This window comes from Delphinapterus leucas, chromosome 14 (genome assembly GCF_059928025.1).
Source record: "Delphinapterus leucas isolate spDelLeu-1000000601 "Yukka" chromosome 14, BTC_Dleu_Yukka2, whole genome shotgun sequence".
Classification (NCBI taxonomy): Eukaryota; Metazoa; Chordata; class Mammalia; order Artiodactyla; family Monodontidae; genus Delphinapterus; species Delphinapterus leucas.
Window position 1 is genome coordinate 44,782,824 of NC_143142.1, and position 18,988 is coordinate 44,801,811.

The window sequence follows — 18,988 nt, forward strand, 5'->3', positions numbered from 1 at the left end:
TAATAAATAAACTTGTAATAGAATGGCATAGTTTAATTAAATGAAAGATATTTTTCCCTGAGATTCAAAACACAGAAATAGGACATAAAATCACTTTCAGTATACCCCAAAGTTATAACTGTTTTAATTTTGTGTAAATATGTTACATAGAAGTTTATATCTTTTCCACTGGCATAAATTACTAAGAAGTATTTGCTCTCCCACCTTAGTTATAGTTTATTAAATGAGTAGGAAGAAGCAGAGAAACTGAAGGCAACTTGCAGTAAATATGACTTTAAGTTTTATACTTAAGAAATTATTTTGCTAAGAAAAAAGAAAACCTGTGTTTTAGGTCAATCATTTGAAGATAGCCATAAATGGTGAGGTCTTTTTTGTCTATTTATGTTTATTTTTGCCAGCTTGTCTATATTTACATTTTACATTAAAAGGTCATTGGAATCTTCAGTGAACCTAAGATTACTGATTATAGTTTTAGTGGAACTATTTTCTGTTTGCATGAATATGTATTCAAAAAAATCTATTAGAGCAAAAAAATCAGAGAAAACAAGGAATTTAGGGATAAGTTCAGCACCACTTCTCTTCAGAAAAAGGAAGGACAAAGTAAGATGAAGAGACTTCACAAAAGTCACACCCAGCTGAACTCTGGCTCAACTCAACCTATGATCTCCGACTCTGATTGTTGTTACAGATTGTTTGTATGTTTTTCTTATTTGTTCTTATCCATTTTTATGATTTTTTTCCCTTCAGTCTTGAAGGGAAAATTTAATCAGACTCATAGCTATCTCACCTCATAAATTTCTCTTCTACACTACAGATCAGTATAATATTGAGGTTACTAGTGAAGGTCTTAGAAACACAGGACCTAGCTGGGTGTGTCCACTCCAGCTCTGTGAAATTACTCAAGAACATGCTTTGTAGGATTGTCTTATATTTAATGTTTAAATACTTATATTCAGTGTTTATTATATTAATATAATATTGTAATATAATATCTATTATATTAGTATTTACATTTATATTTAATGTCTTATATCCAATGACTCAGACATATGAACACAGTAAGCACTCAATAAAGGTTATGTAAGTCTAGATTTTTTCCTAGACTTCTACATCCAATTTTACAATGATTCAATTGTTCTGCCTCTTTAGAATATCTCTTGAATCAATCTCCATTTTTCTATTGCCATAGATAATTCATTGACTTAGGGGCTCTTTATTTTCATGCCCAAGTTATTGCAAAAACCTTCTAACTGGTCTCCCTCCTCCTTCAAGAATGCTTTTTTAAATTGTATATTTGACATTCAGTGAAGATATGACAGACAGTTCACACTTTGATAACATACTCTGCTTCAAACACTTAGAAGTGAGATATAAAATGCAAAAGAGAACACTAAAGGGGCACAGCTCATCTCAAAAAACTAATAAATAATTACATAAGTAAATAATGTAAATAACTTCAGGGATTGTGAAATGGACAAGAAACACAAAGCACTGAGAGGGGCTGATATGGATTTCTTGATTTTCAGTTATAAAAGCTGGCAGTGAGTTTGAGACTATTGTTGAAGGCCATAATGAGAGAAGGGCTTTATGGCCTTCACAGGCAGTTATGGCAATGACACTGATGCTTCTTTACAAATGTGTATTAAATAACACTATTAACTAGTTTCTTATCTGTCGTTTAGATATCTTCAATGTAAGCACAAGGCAGGAGACTCCAAACACTACTATAGGACCTGGCTCTATATTGAAATTGGAGATGTGAGATGAGGACAAACGAGATCTTCCGAAACATCCTCTCACTTTAACAATACTCAGAAGCACTAGATACTAGATAACAAATATCCTTCAAAACACATAGTACTTGCTCTCTTGCTTTCTCCCTCTCTCTTTCTCATATACACACATACATACACACCCATACACACGTGGAAATCCCCAGAAATCAAATAGAAACATAAAGGTGGAAATCAGGGGAGTGGTAGAATTATTTCACAAGTGATGCTGTGCTTCTTTTGTAGTGCTTAACAGCTACATGACCTATATTCTTAGTTTCAGTGACCACAGAAAGGGTAGAGAGTAAGGCATGCACCTTCTTAAAATAGAGAGAATTAAACTGCCATATAAAACTGTAACCCTTAAAGGTTTGAAACTTATCTTAGTGTAGGCCTTGCATGAGGAAAAATTCTATCTTAAGAATTAATAAATACAAACTTAACTTCAAACAGGTTTGTAATATGAAGTTGCATACATGCATGGTCCAGAAAATCCAAAGCTGAAAAATAGCTTGACAGGTCCAAAATTTATAGAAGCGACTTCCTTCTGGAGGAATATGTGTTCAAGTCGGGTCTAACAGACTTCACACAGATGAATTTCAAAAGATCATAAGCCTGAAGTCCTTCACAAGTCAATATAGGCAAGTTTCAACAGAGACAAATAACAGAATTAAAATATTAAGGAATTTTAGAGTAGTGATTAGATATAAAAAGTAGGTAAAAATAATATTTAAGGTTAATTCGGGATGGAAAAATCATACAAATGAAAAGATACAGATATTTTCAATTAAGAGATTTAAAAAATAACCAAATAGAATTTTTAGAAATAATTAAAAACCGAAAACCTGGTAGATGGGCTTATTAGCAGATTAGCTATTATTAATAAGAGAATTAGTGAACTCAAAGAATAAAATATAAACAGAATGCTACAAAAAAAGACAAAAAAATTGAAAACAGGGAAGAAAGGTTAACAGACATGGAAGACAGAGTAAAACAGTACAAAATGGGTCTAATTGGATTAGCAAACAAAAGGAATACATTTAAAGTATTACTAGGGAAGGATTTACTACCATTTTGTTAATCATTTCCTTTTCTTCTTGTGGTTATTTGTCCCTCTTTTCCCATCTTGCTAACTTCCTTTTGTGTTTTTTTTTGTTTTTTGGGTTTTTTTCTGTATTTATATGCTTTAAATCATTTCTCTCTCTCTCTCTCTGTTTTTGTTTTTAACTTCTCTCTTTCTCTCCCTCACTTTACACACACACACAGACACACATGTCTGTGTGTGCTTGTGTGTGTCTTTTTATTCAGCCATAAAAAGAAGGAAATCCTGCTATTTGAGAAAACATGGATGGACCCTGAAGACATTATGCTAAGTGAAATAAGCCAGACAGAGAAAGACAAATACTGTATGAGTCTCTCTTAGTGTAAAGTCAAGATTGGCTTGGATCATTGCAGTGGTTTATGTCACTAAAGCTGGGTGCTTTCTCAAAGAAGACAATTCTAATCCCTATAAAAATCCCAAAGGTATTTTCCACAGAAACAGAAAGAACAATTCTAAAATTCATTTGGAACTCCAAAAGACCTACAACAGTAAAAACAATCTTGAAACAAAAGAACAAAGCTAGACGCATCACACTTCCTGAGGTCAATAGATATCATAAACTACAATAATTTAAACAGAATTATACCAGAATAAAACAGACATGTAAACCAATGGAACAGAATAGAGATACCCAAAATAAAGTCATGCATATAAGGTCAGCTGATTTTCAACAAGGGTAACAAGAATATATGCAGGGAAATGAAAGTCTCTTCCACAAATGTTGTTGGGAAAACTGGATAACCACAGGTAGAAGAATGAAGTTGAACCCCTATCTTAAATTGTGCACAAAAATTAACTCAACACTGATTAAATTCTTAAACCTAAGGTTGAAACTGTAAAACTTCTGGGAGAAAACATAGAGGAAAATCTTCATTACATTGGTCTTGGCAATAATCTTATGGATATGAGACCAAAGGCACAGGCAACAAAAGCTAACCAGACAATGGGACTACAACAAACTAAAATGCTTCTGCATAGCAAACAATCAATAGAGTATAAAGGCAACCTACAGAATGGAAAAATGCTAGCAAACCATACGTCTAATAAGACGTTAATTTACAAAATATATAAGGAACTCAATATTTTATTGCTATAACTCAATAGCAATAAACTCAATTAAAAAATGGGCAAATGACCTAAATAGACATTTCTGCAGAGAAGACATACAACTGGCCAATAGGTATATGAAAAGATGCTCATCATCACTAATCATCTTGAAAATAAAAATCAAAACCACAATGAGATATTACCTCATATCTGTTAGGACAGCTATTATCCAAATAAAAAAGGCTATAAGTGTTGGTGAGGATGTAGAAAAATTGAAAGCCTTGTGCATTGCTGGGGTAAATGCAAAATGGTGCAGCCAGGATAGAAAACAGCATAAAGATTCTTCAAAATATTAAAAGTAAAATTACCATATAATCCCACAATTTCACCTCTAGGCAGTTATCCAAATTAATTGAAATAGGGATCTCAAAGAGATATTAGCACCCCCATGTTAACTTCAGCACTATTCACAATAGCCAAGATGTGGAAACACCCTAAATATCTATAAACAGATGAATGGATTTTTAAAATGTGGTATTTATATACAATGGAATATTAATCAGTTTTTAAAAAGAAGGAAATCCTGCCATATATGACAACATGGATGAACATGGAGGCCATTAAACGAAGTGAAATAAACCAGCCACAGAAGGACAAATATTGCATGAGGTCACTTATATGAGAAATCTAAAACAATTCAATTTGTAGACTCAAAGAATACAATAGTGATTATCAGGGGACGGGGAGGGAGAAATGGAGAGATGCTAATCAACAGCTATAAAATTTCAGTTATGCAAGATGTTCTAGAGATCTGTTGTACAACACTGTGCCTATAGACAATAACAGGATGTTGTGCAATTCAAAATCTGTGGGGAGGGTGGATCTCATATCATGTGTTCTTACCACAGTAATAAAAAAAAAAAACAATCTTGCTATGAATATTGGTGTACTAGATTCTGCCTGAAAATAAGTCACCAATTCAGAGTGCAATTGCTGGGATTTCTAGTTTTGAAAGGAACTAACAAACTATTTTCCAGAGTAGTTGTACCCTTTTACATCCCACCAGTAATATATGAGTGATATTTCTCTGCATCTTCTCCAGCATTTGGTATTATCACTATTTTTCACTTTAGAATGCGGATTAGTGGGTAGTGATCCTTCACTGCAGTTTTAGTTTGCATTTCTGAAACGGCTGATGATGTTCAACATTTATTCATGTGCTTATCTGATGTCTGTATATCCTACTCAGTGTAAGTGTGTATGGGTTCTGCCCACTTTCTAGTTGGATAATTTGTTTTTTAGTGTTAGGTTTTGAGGGCTCGAAAAACATTAATTCTGGATACTAGTCCTTTGTTGAATATATCATTTGCAATTAATTTCACTCAGTCTTTCTATCCTTTTTTCTTTCATTGTACTTTGATCAAACAGTCTTGCTACAGACTATGCCTGTTCAATGCCTGTCCTCCAATTGGTGCTCAAATGCTAACTGAATAAATGAATGAAAGCAGTAATGTCACATATCATTATTAGTATATCAGGAAGTTCATAAGGATCCTGATGACAACATGACTGATTAGAAGAGGGGGTTGGTTATATTCTATTTGCTGAATTACTGAAGGATAGAAGAGGAGTGAAAGAAACAAACAAATAAAAAACAAAACAGGGAAAGAACTTTGCTGATTTAAAACAATCTTTTAATTAGCACTCAGTTTAGGAAGTTTTTCATACCTCACTCATACATTCAAAAAAAATTCCTAAATAACACAATATAAAGTGTTTATTCATTTGTACAACAGTCACATTACAAATACCTACTGAGTATGTATTCTGTACCAGGCACCATGCTGGGTGGGGCTTGAGGTTACACAGATAAGGAAGACACAAAGGGTTCACTGACAAGGGTGGCAATGTAGGAAGGGAAAATCAGCCCATTATTTTATATTATGATTGTGGTTTTGAGTGAGATATGCGCTGATCCAAGCAGAGGGCTGCTAGTCTGATCTTTCTATTAAAAACCATCATCATGATAACAGCACCAATAGTAATAGCTAAATTTATCAAACACTTACTAAAAATAAAGTACTGTTCTAAGTATTCTACAATTAATCCTAACAACATAATATAAATTGAGTGCTATAAGGGTTACATCACAGGTGGGGATAATAGCAGAATCAAGACTGATTTTGATAGCTGTGGGGAGAGGACGGCACACCTCTCTATCTACCTTATCTATCTATCTCTATCTATCTATCTATCATGATTATTATTATCTATTTATCTAAACTCTCATGGGCTAGTTGCAGATGCATAAATGACCACATATTGAATTATATGATTTGTTTAATACAATAATTCAAAGTCTGTTTTATTCAAGAGAATAAATTTTACAGCCTATTCTTTAGCTATGCCTCTAATGCCATACTCATAAGATCTTGAACTAAATGGTACCCCTGAGTCTCAGGACACAAAACCGGCTTATTGCCCTATCTCATTTCTAAAGGATGGACTTGGTATGTTCCCTGGGTAGATAAGCAACTATTGAAAAATCAAATGCTACATGTCAGACAAATTGCCTCTGTGTAGTGTTCTACTGGGTTAATTAATTGCCTTTTATGCAGTTCTGCATGAACTGTCAGTCCACTGCGGCATATTATTGGGAAGAGAGAGAATAATGGTTTCATAAATCTTTCAGGAAAAGTTTCCACTTGTTGCTTAACTTGAATATCTAAGAGTGAATCTCATTTGCTCTGACTAGAGGGACTATAATCAGAGTATTTTTAGATAGAAACGACTATTAATACTATCATCAAAATTATTATTTTTTATATTTCCTACAATAGGAGTTTTTCCTCTAGTATACCATTGTTCTCTCTCAAGAAATAAAAATTCTTCTGATGTCCTGTTAATATTAATTTTTCTGAAATGTTTTCATCCATTTCATTTATTAACATAATAAAAGACAATTAGAAGTTGCCAGACTGTCTTTTTCTAATGCCATAGTACGCAGTGAAACACTTTTCCATATCTGCATAAAGTACGGAAGGTTTGACTGATTTCCCCTGTCACAGTCGCAGGCAGAGCTGAAGAGTGGAAGGTGGATGAGATATGGAGTTAGAAAGGTTGATTTGGATCCTAAATCCACTGCTTGCAGTCTATGTGATATTGAGGCATTTCTAAATTTCTGTTATTCAGTTGAAGGCTGAACTGAGAGGTGAGGTCATGCTTATGAAATCAATAGGCACCTCTTTAGTTCCTTGTTATATGACAAATATATTTTTCTTCACTTTTAGCTGAGACTTGTTTTCACAAAAATAATACTTTTTAAAGTTCAATTTTTTATTATAAAAGAGTGTGTTTATGATGGATAAAATATGAATAGTTAATATTGTTTCACAAGTAATATGTGACTCACATAAAAACTTTACATTCCCTATACTGGAAATCAATACAAATATATTCAAGAAATAGTTGTTCAGTTATTTAACAAATGAATGAATGAAGGTTGAAGCAATCTGGAAATTTAAACAATGAAAATATAGGCTTGCCAAAAATATAATATACTTTGTTTCTCATTTCATTAATCGTTGATGTTGTAAATATAGAATCTTAAAATATATGGAGAGAACATTTTATTCTCACAATTATTTGTGTGTATTTGGAGATGAGGTGCTTCTGTGTAAACGATGGCTTATAAATCTTTCATGTATAATGATCATTAGAGAAAATTTGGCTTACTTCCATTATATGATTAGGAAACTGAGTCTCAGGGCAATTAATCTCAGGTAACTTAATTGATAAAAGAGATCATGAGACTTCAGATACATAATCAGAGGATTTCAAATATTTTCTTTCAGCAGAGTACTTACTTCAATTAAAATCCTTAGGAATCCTATACACACACGCACATGCGTATGTGCACATAAACATTTACACACATATACAGAACTGTTCTAATGAAGAGTGATGGGGACTTCCCCTCCCCATTTAAATTTCTTTTCCACTCTCACCCTCCTCATTTCCTCTGCCCAATGTTCCCTAAAAGATTCTAAACAACCCTAGATGATTCATGAAAAAGTTTGAAAATTATTTATTTGTCTCTTCCAGTCATAAAATTGATTAGTTATTCAATTTTTTCTTCCAATTTCATTGAGATATAATTGACTAACAGTGCTATATATGTTTAAGCCGTACAGCATTAATGATTTGACCTTCATACATCATGAAATGATTACCACAGTAAGTTTAGGGAACTTCCATTATCTCATATAGATACAAAATAAAAGAAAAAGGAAAAAAAAATTTTCCTTGTCATGACAACTATAACGTAGAGCAGTGTTAATTATATTAATCATGTACATTATGTCACTATTACCTTATAACTGGACATTTGTACATTTTGACTACCTTCATCCATTGATTAGTTATTCAATTCTATAAAATGATATATGATAAAAATGTTAGGTTAATTCTATATTTTAAAATAATACAAAGAAAAAACTACATAATACAATAAAATTACAACTCAAAATTATGTAAATCGCCTTCCTGGCTACTTTCATTAGTAGTTATGATAAGATCTGCGATGAGAGCTTCATCATAAAAACACCTGCAGGATATACAAGAAATCACACTATCCAAAGACGAGAATACTACTATATTTTAAGCATGAAAGATTACTTCTAAGCTTATTAAAATTGATGGAATTTTAACTCAGCAATAAAAATTTATCTCAATTTTAAGGTATCTTGAAGAAAACAGCTAAGAATTAATATTTAACAGAATTTCATATTTTTTTACAACTTGACCAATCTTTATTCTAATACAGCAAAACTTGTTGCATAAGCATATTTTTACAGTAGGCTTACATGAACAAACTTACTAAAAGAAAGAATTAAAACTGTTGAAGCATTTCTTTGTGAGAATTTGTGAACCTCCATGATTCATATGAACATGGGTTCATTTTCCAGTCTTTTCCTGGCATCTTTCTTTACAAGTGCACCATAACTCACTTAACCACTTAGAAGGGAAATGGAGCCAATGAGATAATTTCTGGCCTTATTTTCTGCATTAAGCATAAAGTTAGTAGTGTGTTTTACTGAATAATCTTTAAACAATAGCTCAATTAAAACTATGAATATGATAGATGTCCTATTAAATATATTTGTACTATTTAAGAACACAAATGTTTGCACTAATCTAGGAACGTTACTAACAGCTTTTCAAAATAATATATCTAAACCTGAGCAGATAGGTGAGTTAAATCTTATATATCAATTCTAATTAATCAATAGAAAGTGGAGCTCTGTTTTGAGAGGTTCTTAGAGGCCCAGGCTAAGGAAATAATATGGCTGCCTAAGGCATATAAAGAAGAAATATTGGTGGAAATGCAGTGTACCTGTTTTAAAACAATTACTGATAATGAAAGACGTTAATCTGAGTGTTTGGAAATATATACATATATATGCTATATGTGGGAACAATGTGTATTATTATTATATTTTCCTTTGGATATATATATGTATATATGTATATGCTATACGTGGGAACAATGTTGTTTATTATTATATTTTCCTCAAGGATGCAAAAATTTTTTTAACACTTAGTTAAAACAGTAGCTATATTTCAGCTATGGCTGAGACTGAGCTCTTAAAATTCCATAGCCTTTTCCAATAAAAATTCTTAATTTGAGATTCAGAGTTTCTTTCCTGATAGGAGGAGTAATTATTTCTTATTTGTTGTGGGCTTCTCTGTGTACACAATAAGCAGGTTTTTTTTTGTTGTGTGTGTGTGTGCGTGTGCGCGCTTTCTTTGAATATGATGCAATTATGTTTGCCCTAGTGCATCAATAATTCTGCCACTGCAGTGGAATGTGTGGTTATTCAAGCCATAAAGGTCTACTAAATACATTATTTTCCTTTTTTAACCCTTTAAGAAAAATTTATTGTATTTTTTCTATTTGATGTCAACCATTCTGTATAGATGTCATAATATCCCCATGGATCTTACAGCTGATATTATTTTGATAATATCATGAGTTATTATAAAATTTTATTTCTTCATTTTCCCAATTTTAGCAAAGTTAAATTTATAGGAAATATGCTCAAGGCTCCTGTAAAATTCATTTCTGCTGAACCAATTACAGTTTGCTTTAAGTCTGTCTACTTTGTGTGATCAGCTGTGTCCCTATAGAGGTTTTCTTCAATTTTCAGAGCAGTCTGTATTCAAATTCCTGATCTGCCAGACTCAAACAATATATAATTTGGGTAAACTACTTAAACCTGAATTACTTCATCCATAAAATGTGCATGATAACAGTAAATGTTCCCAACTCATAAACAATTATGAGGATTAAATCAGATGGACAACATAAACTGGTAATCAAAGAACCTGGCATATAGTAAGTAAATATTGATACACATTTGCAATCATAAAGCCAACCTTTCTCCCTAATTCAAAAGGAAGGCAATGAATTTTTTCAATGTGAAACTTTTGAGCTGTAGTTTTTTGTTGTTGTTGTTGTTTTTTTGTAGTTTTCTATATATATTAAACTATTGAGAACTATAGCTGATGGTTTAGCTCCGGACCTCAATTTCACCATCACATTTATTTATCTCCTATGTTTTGTGGGATGAATTTCCCCTATCATGGTTCAAAATTATTATATTTCCCCCATATCATGCCACATAAGAACATAACAGTAATATGCATCATTATTTACAAAATTATATGTGGCAGAAAATACTGCCTATAGTGTATGTTGTTTTACAGAGAGTTTTTGAAATATGCTAAACTTAATTGGTTTCAATGATAAAAAAGTTGTAAGCTAATGTAAATTGTTTCCTTTGGTTTTAATGGACAATTTCCCAAACCACCCTTGATTTCATAACTCCCAGAAACCTTTGTTTAATGATTTCCCAGTCTTATCTACTCATAAACACACCTTCAGGTTACCTTTTGACTTATCTGTCCTTCTAAAGGAAGACAATAAAGTACTCCTAGTGGCTTGCTATGGCTATAAAGAGGTCCTAAATCCTTTAAACAAATGGTTACAATCTCATTGTCTCATCTACTTATTGGTGCTAGAGCCTTCTGTCATTGAGTGCTGTTGAACTTGTAGTGTCTCAGAGTCACAGATAAGCTTTAAAGAGTGGAGATAACTTTTATTTGTTATGGGCAATAAAACCAACATCTCCACTGACTACCTGAAAAGGGGGTATCTGATGATGCAGATCCAGTCAAGCAGAACACAAATCAAAATAGTGTCTAAAGGGCAAGGTGGAGGCATATGTGGTGTAAAACATACACTGTAAAATTATATGGCAATGAGAGAAAATTAGAGAACAGGGAACAAAGGCTAACACAGATCCTGTCATGGTAAGATGCAGTAGGAAGCATAAATCTTCCCATCAAGACCCTTGGATAATGTCTGTTTAATAAATTTTTAATGAAAACAGAAACTGTTCAGTTTTATATTTCTCAGGCATCTCCCTTATGTATATGTCATAGTGTGTGTGGTTACATATGCAATTTTTATGAGTCTAACATGTAAGTGAACTCTGAATTTTCCCTCATAAAATGTTAAATTCTGTATTTGGGTTTTGGAGATACAGACATTTATATATATTTCACTTCATACGATTTAATGAATATTAATTTTTTAAAATTTGCTGTTTTTTCATTGATGATGGGTTCCATTTTGTCCTTGTAACCGTTTGTTGAGTCCTGGAAGGGATCAGGAGTGTTGAAACACAGTTAAATCTCCTATGAGACCATCACAACATGATACAAGATATCACCTGATAACCAATTAGAGCAATTAGCAACTTTCACCTTCAGGCATGTCTTCCTGTAACTCCCCAAATGCTCTCATATTAGTCCAGCCATAATGTGTATTTGTTTAAAGTAGTTGTTAATGTTTTACAGTTTTTTTTCTGGGAGATATAACTGAAGATATGCCAAGGAGAAATAACTATGGTTGCTTGAGACTAAAACAGTCAAAAGCACTTATAAATATGTTAAATATATGTCATATTGATGGTCATAAGTTTATTTCAAAAAACCTGATTATTCTACAAGAAGATATATAAAAGTTAATATAAATGTATAATTATTAAATTTATATATTAAGTCTATATACAAAGAATGTAATTATAACAATTTAATACTTACATATAAATATTAATTCTTAAACTTCTTTAAAAATATTGAATGTTTCCAATGTACATTGTCTAAAGAGGTAAGGTGAAATGGATCTTTGATTACTTCCTAAATCTTTCTTACTAAAATCTAAGCAAGTAAAGGGAGGGCATTTTTATTTGCTTGAAATTATTCACATAATCACTTAAGTTCTCAAATTTACCCTATAAAACTTGACACAGAGTCACTAAGTCCCTTTATTATGCAGTTTTCCCTCAGCTTCTTCTCTACAACATCCCTAGCTTTCTAGACATCATTATGGTACAGCAATACCTGGGAGGGGACAATAGCAACAAAATTTTCTGGAGGAGTTACTATCAGATCCCTGGCATTGGCCCCTGTTCAGGCCTGCTTCCTGGCTCCATTACAAATAGTACTGGCCAATTGGCCAATGACTTTAATTCTTATCTCCTTACCCTGATCCTTGGGACATCTTCTATGTATTAACTCTATGAAGAATACAGTACTCCAAATAACCCACGTCTATTTCCCCTACTGCAGGTGCAAATTAGATCCAAAAGATCACTGAAATCTAATTTCAAGCATTAAGTCCTAAATCCTTGGCTAGAAATTAGCTCATGTCCTTTATTCCTTTCTTGTCTACAGCTAAGCCACTCAATATTTCAACAGTGTAAGCTCTTTTCTTTTTCTTTTTTTCTTTTTTATTCTTCTTTTTTAAAATCTGATTTTCAAAAAGGGGAAATTCTGTTTTAGTTCTTAGATGCTCAACTCTTCAATATCAAGCCCACCACTCCGTGCACTCCCTGTTCAAGCTTAATCTCTCTGAAATCTCTGGACATGTCATTTTTGGTAATGAGAATTTCTTTCTACAAACCTCCTTCAAGCTGACCCCCTTAGGAGAGCAAGTATTTTAATTCAGAAGAAGTTTTCGTTGAAGTACTGGTCTTCTCTTTGATGATACATTACCCTACTTTTGTTCATTTTCCCCCCTTTTTCTTATTCTCTCTCTCTTTTTGGAAATACTTGCATATGTATATAAATTATATATTTTATATATTTATAAAATTACAGTTATTACATAAAATGTTCCTGCAACCATAGTGCCTTTTTAAAATCTGTCTTCTATGTGAATTGTTTTTACAGTGAGAAAGAAAGCCAGAAACTGTTTTGAACTGGCATATTCTACCCCATGAGTGTAACAACAGCGATCATCTCCTAAGAAGAGGATTCAGATTGCCTGGGAGCCTATCTAACTAGATTTTGCAGCCTCTGATTCACTGCTTTCTCTGGATTCTATGCCTCAGACATACTGAGCTGCTCAAGCATATCACACATTGTCATGCTTCCATAATTTTGTTCATGCATTGCTTCCATTGGGCACATCATTTCCTGATAACTTACTTGTTTTGTAGATCTCAACTCAAAAATCACTTCTCTGAAGCAAGTGAAAATGATGAACTTCCTCTGCATTGAATTCATAACAATTGGATTTTTACTCCCATTATGATACATATAGATTTGCTCTTGAATTAGAGTTGGCTCTTTCCTTGTATGTCTCTACTACTATGTCACAAATTCTAATCACAGCTAACCAACAGGCCTAGAATTGGGATTTACAGTTAGTAAATTATTTAATTCAATGAAAAAAATGTTCATATTGGAAATAGAAATAAACTGGTAGGTAATGTACTCTTATCTTGTTGACACAATTTTAAACATATAATAATTATCTCATTCATTAACAATTATTTATTTAGTGATTATTTTGTCCAGCCACTGTATAAGTTATTATGGATAAGACTAATAAGAGAGTTTCTATTCCTCAGAAACACAATATCTAGTGTAAATGATAGAAAATAGAAAGATAATTACAATTCAATGTGAAAAGTATGAGGACAGAAATGCGGATTGGATATTTCAGAAAAAAAAAAAACAATGTGGAGGCAACTCTTGTACCAGGGATGAGTTAGGAAATGTTTCCTGGAAGAACTTTGAGAAGATTTAGTTTTTAATGTTGAATCTTAGTTGATGAGGAAAAGAGGAAATAAAGGGCATTTCAGGAAGGGGCAGAAAGCCCAAGAAATAGCACCATGTAGAATGGACAGATACGTTCTCTCTTCACCCCTTTTGCTGCAAAGCTAGTTTTGTCCCTCATACCACTTTAGACTTCCACAATAAAAATCCCATTCCTCTTACCCCTCTACCTCATTTGTACTCTCCAAAACACCATCAACGCAATATATTTATAATTGAAATCCCTTCCTTCATAATTCCTCATTGTCTATATCAGTGTGGTCTCCCCTAGTCACACCATACTAAAGTTCTAGAAATTGTTGCACAATACTAAAGCTCTGAAAGTTGTTCACTGGTGCTCATTAAAGAGCACCTATGTGTGTAGAAACAAACGTGTTTGTAAAATGCTCAATATTATATCTCTTTTTTGGATGGTCACAATACATACTAGTTTATGACAACTTTGAGAAGTCTGGCAATAAGAATACCTGTTTAAATTTGTTTTCTCTGGCCTGAGAATTTGCTAAACATTTACGGTTAGAGAGCCCCCTTTTAAGATTTACTATCATCGGGCTTCCCTGGTGGCGCAGTGGTTGAGAGTCCGTCTGCCGATGCAGGGGACACGGGTTCGTGCCCCGGTCCGGGAGGATCCCACATGCCACGGAGCGGCTGGGCCCATGGGCCATGGCTGCTAAGCCTGCGCTTCCGGAGCCTATGCTCTGCAGCGGAAGAGGCCACAGCAGTGAGAGGCCCGCATACCCCCCCCCAAAAAAAAAGTGTCTTTGTAAGATTTACTATCATCATCTTACAGGGCTGTATAGAGAACATTTTTGAAATCTCTGACCTGAATGATCAAATTCAAGTTTCTTAACAACACATAAAAGACTCCCCATGTTATGGTGCAGCATATCTCTCTCTAAAACCATCCCTTGCCACTGACTACTTCAAGCAAGTTGGTAATTTGGGGGGGTAGTGTTGTAGCCTGGCTGGGATGAGGACCCTACAATAACAAGCACAGGTAGGTGCACAGCCCTGAGTATTTCCTCCAGTTACATAGTCAAAATATTTAATAATTGTTAAGGCATAGTCACTGATCTGTCAGAACAAACAGTGGCTGTAGTGGTAACCCCTGAAGAAGTGTGCTACACTATATTCCTGACTGATACAAGTGGCATCGTGGAATGGTGCTCATGGAGATTCTGTCTGTGCCAGCCAATATCTCTTACTGGATAGTAGAGAGGTTTCTGAGTGAAAGGTGCAAATGGGGGACTTCCCTAGTGGGCCAGGGTTTAAGACTCCACACTTCCACTGCAGGGGGCATGGGTTCAATCCCTGGTTGGGGAACTAAGATCCTGCATGTGGTGAGGTGTGGCCAAAAAATATAAATAAATAAATAAATAAATAAATAAATAAATAAATGTATGTTTTAAAAACAAAAGGTGAAAATGGGGTCTCGAAACAGCAGTTATTTCAAACATTTTCCCAGTTGGTATAGTTGTCATGGTGTACAATAGCTGAATATGAGCTTACTTTGTGTCAAGCCAACCTCCTCTCAAGTCCCAATCAGTAGGGGAACTATATAAAAGACCAGTTTTTAGGAGGAGTTTCTGGGAGGTTTTCTGCAGGGTAATTTTGCCTTGTTAGGTATCAGGGAGGCAGGGAGTGACTGAGCTCAGTTTGCTACCTAAAAGGCTCTCTGCTCTGAGACATGCTCTCCACTTCCCTCTCTCCTTCACCCTCTAAGGGACACTCTAAGTCCCTTCCCTGAAGGAGTACAAGTTAAGATATAGATTTTCTATTTCTCCTTTCGGGTACAAATACTTATGTGGCTGATAAATCTCAGAAAGAAAACTAAACCTTTTATGGAAGAAGACAAATTGATGGACTAGACACAACAGGAATTTAAAATAAAAGTTCTTAGAATTAAATGCTTATATTGGAAATAGGAGGATGAAACAAGAAGTTAAAGAAACAAGTCATCTTTAACTACAGAATGCTCCAGTATTTTTTCCATAAGAAAAATAATGCTATGTATTGATCTATAACACTTGTTTTTTAAGAGTTTTTATTATATACTCACGGATAAATCTCTTTTAGACATATTTCGATATAAATTGCCCATAACCCATGGTCATGTATTGATCTGAGAATCTTTACCATGCACAGTGCTGTCTCAAGGCCATATGTAAGAACACCAAGATTTCATCAGCAATTTAAAAAATTTTACTAAACACAGTTACTTTTTTTCCCTCTACTGAAATATATCACTGGAAATTAAATAGCTTTTGTTCAAAATCAGCAGAAAGTTTCTTTAAAAATGATCTTCAACACTTAGTCCCAAATGTGTGACCACACCAACTTCTCATTACTTTGAAATTTCCTTGATGAATTCTTAGGGATTTGGCAATTTATTCTCCCTTCATTTACCTTACTTGGCCTGTGTGATGGTTAATGTGTCAACTTGGCTAGACTGTAATACCCAGCTGATTGATCAAATACCAGCCCAGATATTGCTCTAAAGGTATTTATTTTCTAGATGTGACTAAGGGTTAAATCAGTAGACTTAGAGTAAAGCAGATTGGTCTCCCTAATGTGGAGCCTCATCCAATCATTCGAAAGCTTTAAGAGAAAAGACCAAGGTCCCGTGAAGACGTAGGATTTCTGCCTCCAGATTTCAACATAAAAGTTCCACCTGAGTTTCCAGCCTTCCAGCTCAAACAGCAACACGAACACTTGCTGGAATTTCCATCCTACCAGCCTTCCCTGTAGACTTGCAATCTCCACAATTGTACAAGCCAATCCTTTAAAATAAATCTCTTTCTCTTTCTTTATATACATCCAATTGGTTAAGTTTCTTTGGAGAACCTTAGTAAAACATGTTTTTTTACAAGCTTTTTGTATACGTATCAGTTACAACATGTAGCATAGCTTCATTTACTGGAAGCCATCTTCTTTTCTTAGGTCTCATAAAGTACCTGGTTATTGTGTTGCAAGCACTATGAAATTGTGCACATTCCTTCAAAGACAAATATCTAATTCACTACCATCAACCTGACCCTGATGTCATTCTTCCTATGCCTTGTTGTGTATACAGTAAATTTTCATTTTAAGGTCAAATTATGGTTTAACAGTTTTGAAGTTTACAAAGAAATTAAACTATAAGTGTGCAGTGTTAACAGTACAAAGGAAAAACTCACAATCATATGAATGGCTTTAACCTAGTTCATGCATGCATAGGCAGTAGCAACTACTTAATGACAGCTACCTGACAGTAGGATATTTGAGATATCATCATTGTTAGATATATCTCAGTTTTAAAGAACTGAATGAAAATATGTGCATACTGAAATCAATGGCATATAGTATGTGTTATGTAAATACATATGTACGTATGTGCATAGTCAAAGTATATAATGGTTGTACCTCAATTTACTGAAGAGGAAGATCAACTCCAGCACTCTCTTGGAAAATATCTAAAAGAAATAGATTTTTTAGAGTGAGATAAGAGATAAAAAATGCAGAGAAAAAAAAGCAGACGTCAATATATTTATAATGGGAGTCTCAAAGGAGAAAAAATGTAATAAACAAGGGAAAATATTTAAAGAATTAATTATTTCCTTGAATTAAAGAGAGATACCGGGTCTCAACTAAAATTTATTTAGAGTCTCAAAATGATATTAGAAAAAAATAAAAAATACATTATAAAAGTATTGTAGGGAAATTTAAGAAGACTAAAATGAAGGATACATTCTAAAAACTTAAAAAAATGCAACTAACTATGAAGGAAGAATATTGTTTGTTCTCAGAGTTTTCAACAGTTTCCTGGATGCAAGGTGACTATTAATATTTTCAAATTGATAGAAAAAAGGAACTTTGCACAAGTAATTTTATAGCTTGATAAACTATCATCTAAATCTGCAAGCTAAATAAATGTATCCTTAATCTAGATTTAACTATCCCACCGGTGCAAGTTGGTTTTGGGAACCCAGCAAAATCGAGAATGTGCTAAAGTTCTTGCAGTGTTTCAGTGAAACATATAGATATTGAGAAATTAATTGGTAGATTAATTGTATTAATTAATTGTATCTTAATTGGTAGATACAATTAAGCAAATGGTAGATACAATTAAGGGTAGATTTTAATAATACATTTTTTAATTCTGCATAAAAAATTTGATTTATATAGTGGAAGGTAGGAAAAGATACAACAGTAAGCACAAAATAAGATGGCAGGATTTCTTATATAATGGAAATATAAGAAAAGTTATAAGTAAAACTCAGCCAGAGGGAGACAGAGGCAGAGATAGAGAGAGGGAGAGAAAGAGACGGAGAGACCTCCTCATGTTGGATACAAATATATAATCTAATACTATTTAGCTAAGGAAATCCTATTTAAACAAGCAAATAATATGCTTAAATTAAAAGACACTAAAACCTGTACAAAAAAAAACTTTAGGTCTAAAAGTGAAGTTAAGATATAAACATCACAAGAGATAAAGAGAAGCATTACACATTGATAAAAGGAAAAATAAATCAAGGTCTTTTGTATATGTCTCTAAATGTATAGCCCAGAGTTAAAAAAGCAAAAATTCTAGAACTTAGAAGAGAAGCCAGAACTATATCAAAGTGTACAGTGGGAGATTTCAACACCCCTTTCAGACACTAAGAGATTACCATTATATTTAATATGTAAAGGTACCACAGATTTGAATAAGAAATTAATCTTGGGCTAACATATAACAATACACACACACATATTAAACCCAAGAAGAGCTATTCTTTTGGGGATCACATGGAATATTCACACACATATCTAAGCACATACACAGAAACACACACACAGAGTTGACTCTGTGCCAGGCTATCTGCAAAGGAAGCCTAGAATGTTACAAAGAATC